The sequence below is a fragment of the Ambystoma mexicanum genome, chromosome 14 (assembly GCF_040938575.1).
Source record: "Ambystoma mexicanum isolate Mex_15411 chromosome 14, UKY_AmexF1_1, whole genome shotgun sequence".
NCBI lineage: Eukaryota > Metazoa > Chordata > Amphibia > Caudata > Ambystomatidae > Ambystoma > Ambystoma mexicanum.
In genome coordinates, this window is record NC_090940.1 from 540,866,918 (window position 1) to 540,875,158 (window position 8,241).

An 8,241-nucleotide genomic window follows, 5' to 3' on the forward strand; every position below is an offset into this window, starting at 1 on the left:
TGCATCACGAGAACCTTTGCTTTCACATTTATTGTGAAATGTTTGTTTTCTCAGGAGAATGCCACTTTCCTGGGACCTGCGAAAAAAACATATTTACATGGTTTTCATTGTAGCTTACGGAGAAGGGAGGGAGAAAGCTTGTGAACGGGTTGAGACGCACAAAACAAACCCCTGTTAAATTCCCTTTAAGGATAGGAGGGGAACCGAGGGACGGAGAGGATTGATATCTATTTTACTAAGGTGGTCGTCAGTCAGGGTGAACGTCCAAAAATAAGTCTGTCCACTGTCCGAATCTAACCGATCTGAGCCTAGAACTGATGTAACTAAGGGCAGAAGAATGACTCCCTTCACCTGGTGGCTTTGTTTTGTCACAGGGTTTTCTGTTCTTTCGTTCCACTCAATAGAACAAACGCAAATAGTCTCTGGTTATCTTCTGGATTAAGTTCTGTAACTCTTGTAGAGGACTGACAGTTCTCCTCTCCCCTTGTATGCCAAAAATCATACTCTTGTATAAGTTCCATCTCTCTTTCTTGTCAGGTTCTAGCCTTTCTTCCCTGGGTGCTGTTCCATTTCTGAGGTTTTACTTCCTGGTCTGTGTGTGTGTTTCCCCAAATATCTTTATTTATTATATTCACTTTCTCAGCTTTAGGACATGGGATGTCTTTTCCCTCCTCCTAGGGTAACGAGTTTTGAGATCTATTCTTTTCGCACTTTGTGTCTTTCATGTAGCTTTGTCTTTCATGAACATTGTTCTTATTCCTCGGCTTATTTTACTTACTTTTCTTATTAGCACCGAGATGAGTTTGTTTAAGTTATGAGTCCCTCTTAACTGTTCGGTAATCCCGTTCCCTGTATTGCCTTTGTTTCTAAGGGGTAACGTGACTGATACAGTAGGGTTTTAGACTCCCTTTCTGCTTCGTCTTGACTCCACGGCTCACTTGTCATGTTGTCTATTTCACATGTGTTCCATTCATGTCTTCTGAATCGAACTTGCTCTGTATCTTGGGTCGGGAGTGGTTCTCTCCTGTCAATGGTATCAGTGCTGTTCTGTGGGACACTTCCCACCACCATTGCTGTGTCGTCACGCCAACCCCAAACTTTCTCTTCAGTCTCGTTGTGTTTACTTCCATTCTCATATGCCAGTCTCTCCGTGTTTTTGGCTCTGCATCGTAGCTCGAATGAGTTACGTGATCTCTGTGTTCTGCGAGAGCTCCTCCCCCTTGCAAGACACAGGAGGCTTCCCCTGATTCTCTCTTCTTTCCAGCTACTCTCGGTTTCTCAACCTCTCTCTCCATCTCTCACTTTCTCTTGTCATATTATCCCTTTGCAGTATCCTCGGCACAGACTGATTTAAAGGGATAGTCTCAGTTTCCTGTTGTGGGTAGCATAAATTCACTTAATCTTTATGGAACTGATAATGTTCTGTTATGTTAGACAAATCCATGTAGGCATCACTTTGAGGGTATGCAGGAGTTCCTCACAGGAACGGGAGTCCTTGTCCCCAAGAGGGGAGTGTCGCGGAGAGGGGTCCCACTTGCCTCGACTCATAGGGAAGATGTTGCAGAGTCACCTCCCTAGCCTCACAGGGAGAGGAGCTTGGGGAGAAGGGACTAATTCCCTCAATTTGTTGCAGTATTGTCTACACACTATCTAAGGTCCGCTAATTCTTTCTTAAAGAAACACTTTGCAAACAGACTGAACAGGTGCTTGTGTGTTGTTAATCCCAATCTGGATCTTTTCCCCTTTATGAACTTTAAGGACTAAAGGCCTTTAACGTGCTGAGTATGATGGTATGTATATATATATACATATATATATATATACATACATATATGTGGCATTAAGTGAACATCAGCCGCATAATCGCGGGGTATGGACCGCAAGCAGTATTTTATGAAACCATGTTTAATACCACCAGTTTGAACCATTACTGCCTAACACATAATGACCCCTTAGGTTGGGCATAGCTGCACTCTACTGGGTTTGCAAATGGGAAAGCTGGATGGGGCTCAGGGTAATTTTCCACAGGCATTTGCTACAGATTGGGGGCGATTGCTGTACACCATTTGAATGCACGGTTATGCACACTTCCAGTTCACGTCCCTGCTTACAGTCATGCTGCCCCAGGCCCTCTCTGTTGCTGGTACTGGCTTTGTTTGTTCAGTTGTGCCTTATTTTTTACACTTCCTCATTACACTATTTGGGATGCTTGAATGGTGCTTATGGCGCTATATGGTTGTTCAAAGTACTGTGGGTTAAGAGGAGAGACGGTAGGGGGAAGAGCAGAGGTAGTGGAGGGAATCACTGGTATAGCGGGGGCCCAAAGCACCCCGAGGTGTGGGGGGTTCCGCTGCACCATGTCCTGCGGAGGGCCCTGACGAGCTCCAGATCGAAATCCTTTCTTTCTGAAGTCAAAGTGTATGACTTCAGAAGGAAATCCTTTCTTTCTGAAGTCAAAGTGTATGGACATGCTCTGACTTCAGAAGGAAATCCTTTCTTTCTGAAGTCAAAGTGTATGGACGTGCTCTGACTTCAGAAGGAAATGTTTTCTTTCTGAAGTCGGAGTGAATGCACTCTGACTTCAGAAAGAAATATACAGTAGCGGTGGTCCAGGCCCATTGCATGATGTGCTGCATGGTAATGATTTATGAATATGTGTTTAGATGGTGTAGGCAACTGGGCATATGCCAGAAGAGAATAATGCGGCATTTTATACAAAATACAAAGTCCTCACCATAACTTGTATGATTGGGTATCTTCTCCTAATACCTGTGTTGGGTTCATACAAGTAGAAAAGTCTTTCTATTAACTGTCTCACACTGGACAATAAATTACATAAAATTGGTATTAATAAATCAAAAGATTTCAGAATCAAATCTTGTTTGATAAACCATATGCCACATAGTGTATTGTGACTGTGGTAATTCATGCCAACACAGATTCTTGTGCATAGCGTTTCCCCATTATGGCCTTTTCAAGGATAATATCTTTATAAAAGGTGGGTCCTCCTATATTTTTTCTGATTCATCGATGTGAATGGGATTGTTCTAAAATGTTGGTTGAGTATCCTTATGTTAAGTTTCCTCACTAATATTGATGTCTGTTGAACTGATATATATTTTATAGCCAGTTTCTTATTTTCTTAAAATGGGTGTCCCCTTCCTTTTCATGAAATGTCCAGGCTTTGTTAAGCTATTTCAGGCAGCATATAGTGTGTAATAAAGATTTGATCAAAACATCTATTGATTATTTCTGACAATTGGATATAATGTATTGGCCAGCGTGATACAGTTTTAGGAACATTATTTTCTACTTGTTTGTATGTGTGTATGTATGTATGCATACACGGGTGTGTATGGGTTAAGTATTGTGTAATTTGTGTGTAAATTAGTGAGTGTATGATGTATGGATGACTGGGTATGCAAGTGAATGAGTGAGTGAATGGTGTGAGTAAATGAGTGAGTGAATGGTGTGTTAATGGGAGTGTGCATGTGTTTGTGCTGGGTCACCCATCGAGGAGCTGATTTTGGTGGATGGGGGTGTGGAGCTGGGAGCATTACCAGGATATTCTTTACTGGCCATCTATGATAAAGCAAGCATGATAAGTATTATTACCTGGCTAGAATGGCATTTTGGGGCAGCCAGTATAGCCATTTCTTACTGAGCCATGGCATTTTGTACTGGTCATCTATGATAAAGCAAGCATGGTGTGTTATTTTGTGGCTAGACTGGCATTTTAATGCAGCCAGTCTAGATTGTTTTTATTGTGATATAGTATTTTATTCTGGACACCTTTGATAAAGTAAGCATGATAATGTTTATTACGTGGTTACACTGTCATTTTGGTGCAGACAGCTTCGACATGTTTTCTTATTGTGACATGGCATTTTTAATGGTAAGGCCAAACAGGAGTATGTCCTTGCATGGATATACTGCCATATATTGGCACAGCCAGCCTGGATATGTTTTCTTATAGTATCATTACTTGTATTATGCACAAAGCAAATATGGGTATGTTCGTACATGGGAATACTGGCATACATGGGTGCAGCCATCATGGACATGTATGGGCACAGCCAGCATGAACATGTTTTTATACTGGCATATATTACGGGTAAAGGCATCATGAAAATGTTTTGGGAAATGCTCCTGTGTACTGTTGGTGAGTTGCATCTATTGTATTTTTCGATTGGAGTTACCCTAGAGCCAATTGCAAACTGTCTGGCTTTTTACCCATGTTTTCACAGACATTGTGCTGTATAATGCACCATTTTAACTCATTACTTTAAACATTTTCTTGAGGTTAGAGGGAGAAATCCTCCCCAACTCTCTTTAGTGAGTTCAGGCAAACTCGCTACGACTGGTCACTCTGGCATATTTGTGGGAACTGTTTACACCCCTACAATTAGAAAAAGGCATCAGTCGCCGCTGGAAGAGTGGCTTGTGGATGAATGGGAATGAATGTGAGAAAGCATGGCTGGGACCCTGCCAAGGGGCATTGGGGCATGGATGTTATTTACTGTTAACTTGATGAATGTTATTACTTGGAGGAGGGTTTGGGGTGAGGGTTTTATAGCAAAAGGGGGCAGGCAGACTGGACATTTTCTTTTTGTGGCATGGCTTTTTTTTACTCACGTAAGGGTCAAGGGCAATATGATGTGTGTTCTTACATGGGTAGGGTGGGGGCACGTGTGCAGCCAAACTAGGACCTGGTTCCTTACTGCAGCGTTGCATGTTTTACTGGCGTCAAGAGCAAAGTCAACATGTAGAGTATTCTCACATGGTGGTGCAGGGTTAGGCAATCATTTGTGCAACAGCAATAGCATGTTTTCTTCCTGTGGCAGGAGAGTCATACTGGCATTAAGGACAAATCCAACAAGATAATGTTCATACATGGGACACTGATTCCAGTGTCTGACAGAGCCAGCATGAAGATGTTTTCTTCTGGTATCATTACTCTGCATATTATTACTGGTCACATGCAGAGTTGGCTGGTATATTGTGCTGTCAGAACTCAGGAGCCAGGCACAGCCCCCTTGTTTCTACACTAGGTGAAAGATTTAAAATTTGATTAAAACACATACTGCGTGCGTGGTAGTCCAAGCGGGCAAGGCGTGTGGAGCGGACCGTGCTTTTTTTACCCAGCTTGGGGGGAATCTTCAGCATGGCTCGCAGGGGTACCCCACATATTGTGTTGCGCCACTGGAGGAAATATGGGGGCAAAGCGAGAGAACAGGAGGGAGCTGGACGGGAGTGTGGGTGGCAACATGGCGTAATGCTTTTTTCTAGTAAAGAGCTGATGTCGGTCTTAATGTTGCTTCAGATCACGGCAGGTGCTCGGGTGAATTACTAAATCAAGGGAAGGTTGGAGCAGAAGTGGGAAAAGGGAGCAAGAGACGGAAAAGGGAGCAAGAGAGGGGAAAAAGGAGCAAGGGGCAGAATGGAGCAGGAGAGGGAAAAGGGAGCAAGAGAGGGAAAAAGGAGCAAGGGGCAGAATGGAGCAGGAGAGGGAAAAGGGAGCAAGAGAGGGAAAAGGGAGCAAGAGGCAGAATGGAGCAGGAGAGGGAAAGGGGAGGGAAAGGGGAGCAAAGGGTGGTAGAATGGAGCAGGAGAGAGAAAGGGAGCAAGAGAGGGAAAAGGGAGCAAGAGAGGGAAAAGGGAGCAAGAGAGGGAAAAGGGAGCAAGGGGCAGAATGGAGCAGGAGAGGGGAAAGGGAGCAAGAGAGGGAAAAGGGAGCAAGAGGCAGAATGGAACAGGAGAGGGAAAAGGGAGCAAGAGGGGCAAAAGGGAGCAAGAGCAGGAAAGGGGAGCAAGGGGCAGAATGGTCCAGGTGAGGGAAAAGGGAGGGAAAGGGGAGCAAGGGGCAGAATGGAGCAGGTGAAGGAAAAGGTAGCAAGATAGGGAAACGGGAGAAGTAGGGGGCACAATGGAGCAGGAGAGGGAAAATGGAGCAAGGGGCAGGATGGAGCAGGAGAGTGAAAAGGGCGAAAGAGATGGAAAGGGAGCCAGGGCAGAATGGAGCAGGAGAGGGAAAAGGGAGCAAGAGATGGATAAGGGAGCAAGGTGCTGAATGGAGCAGGAGAGGGAAAAGGGAGGGAAAGGGGAGCAAGGGGCAGAATAGAGCAGGAGAGGGAAAGGGGAGCAAGAGATGGAACATGGAGCAAGGGCAGAATGGAGCAGGAGTGGGAAAAGGGAGCAAGAGATGGAAAAGGGAGCAAGGGGCAGAATGGAGCAGGAGAGGGAAAGGGGAGCAAGGGGCAGAATGGAGCAAGAGAGGGGAAATGGAGCAAGAGAGGGAAAATGGAGCAAGGGGCAGAATGGTGCAGAAGAGGGAAAAGGGAGCAAGAGAAGCAAGAGAGGGAAAAAGAAGTAAGGGGCAGAATGGGGCAGGGGATGTGAAGAGGCAGCAGGTTGACCAAATAGCACATTTAGTCCGCCATCAAGCATCTTCAAGGCGGTGTGTTGGAATAAAAGAAACGTGGGCACAGAAGAGGGACACACACTATTGTGCCGTGCAGGTTGCTTGGATAGGGGTTAAGCTGCCATGACGCTACGTGAAAGTGTTGGAAGGAAAAGAGGAGAAAGAGAAGAACAGTAGCGAGAGAGAGAGAGGAGAGAAGGGAGTGGGACATATGATTGTGGTATGGAGGTGGCCTGAAGCCACTTTGTTACTCTGTTAAGTTTCCTTTTACATGGCTCATGTTTCAATGGTCCAGCGTGCTCGTGCTCCTTGGGGTACTGGTGGCAGTGGCAACATATCGCCCCCATCTCCGTGGCAATGGGGCCAGATATGTCGCTGGCATGGCCAGTGTTGTGCCACAATTGTTGCACAGCTGGTGGTGTCTAAGGCAGTGATGTAGGGGTAAAAAAGTAATCGGGAGATATCTCACACACCTGCCACTCCACACGTCCAATGCCCCCCAAGTCCTGGCTAGGAATGCTTTTCAAAAAGGCGAGTGTTACGGGGGGAGCTGCTCATGGACATAGCACCAGCCCCCTCGGTGATACTATGGGACAACAGTATCATGGAGGCCCAGTGCCTCAGAGGATTGATGGATGGGGGCTGGTCATGGACATAGCACCAGCCACTCCCCCCCCGAGGTGCTATGGGACACCAGCACCTATGAGGCCCCATGCCTCTAGGGGTGGGCGGTTGAGACCCCCCAGCACTTGCAGACCCCGGTTGCCCTCTTGGCTAGGGGGGGCCCCATGGCAACCTGGCCTGCAGGCCCTGCTTGTACAGGGTGGGCCTGCAGGCCTTAACGAGAGACGGACTCAAGTCATTCTGTTTCGGAGTCTGCAGCCATTCTGTTTTATGTGCCTGCATGGCTTCCTTTTATTAGCTTGGGCCATGACCAGCTCATGGATCATCTTAAATGGGCAATGTACATGGGAGGGCACATCCCCTTAAAGGGGCAACACACATGGGAGGGCTACTCTGTAACATCCCTCCTTTTTCATAAGGAACAAACAAGTGTGACTACAACATAACTGACTTCCCCCTCCCCGTTGCAGAACGACATTACTTCAGAGTCGCAGGACCAACTTCAAACAAGATGCGCTACTAACACACATATCGTCTCACATTGTTATATACATATCACATACAGACCCATCACCCTCAGGTAATGATCACAGGGGGCAAGCCCCCGGTGGATGGTTGGCAGTTGGACCGCAAGTTACAAACCCTTAATTAACCTGGGGTAGCGACTTGCCACCATTGCATGACGCTCATGGATAGCCACTGGTACGATCTAGAGCACCCCTACCACCTGCAGGAGCACAGCTTCACATCACTGTCCTTTACTGAGACCACTTTAAGCAGGTAAATACTATGCAGGTTCACAGCATCAAAACGCATGTTTACTGAGTCCTCTTAAAGCAATGGCAGGACTGCAGGAGACCAGTTCACCCTCCATCAGCGTCCGTTCAGGAGTCACTTCCCCAGGACCAGGTCCATTGTTGGTATAGTTCAAAACCAGCAAAGCCGCACCTGGCAAGTGCCAGGGCCACATCGGCATAGTCCCTTGATGTTGAGGGCACGGCAGTGAGACACAGCTCGCTGGGCGTCCAGGCTGCTCCACGTACTGCTTAAAGGGTACGGGGTGACGGGACATCACTCACCCCCTTTTTCGGTGATGTTCCTCTGGTCCGCAAAGTGCTGCTCTCCAGTGGCACATGAGGGCGCACAAGCACTCCTGAGGAGCTGCAAACCTTACCTTGCCCAGTGTACTGATTCCT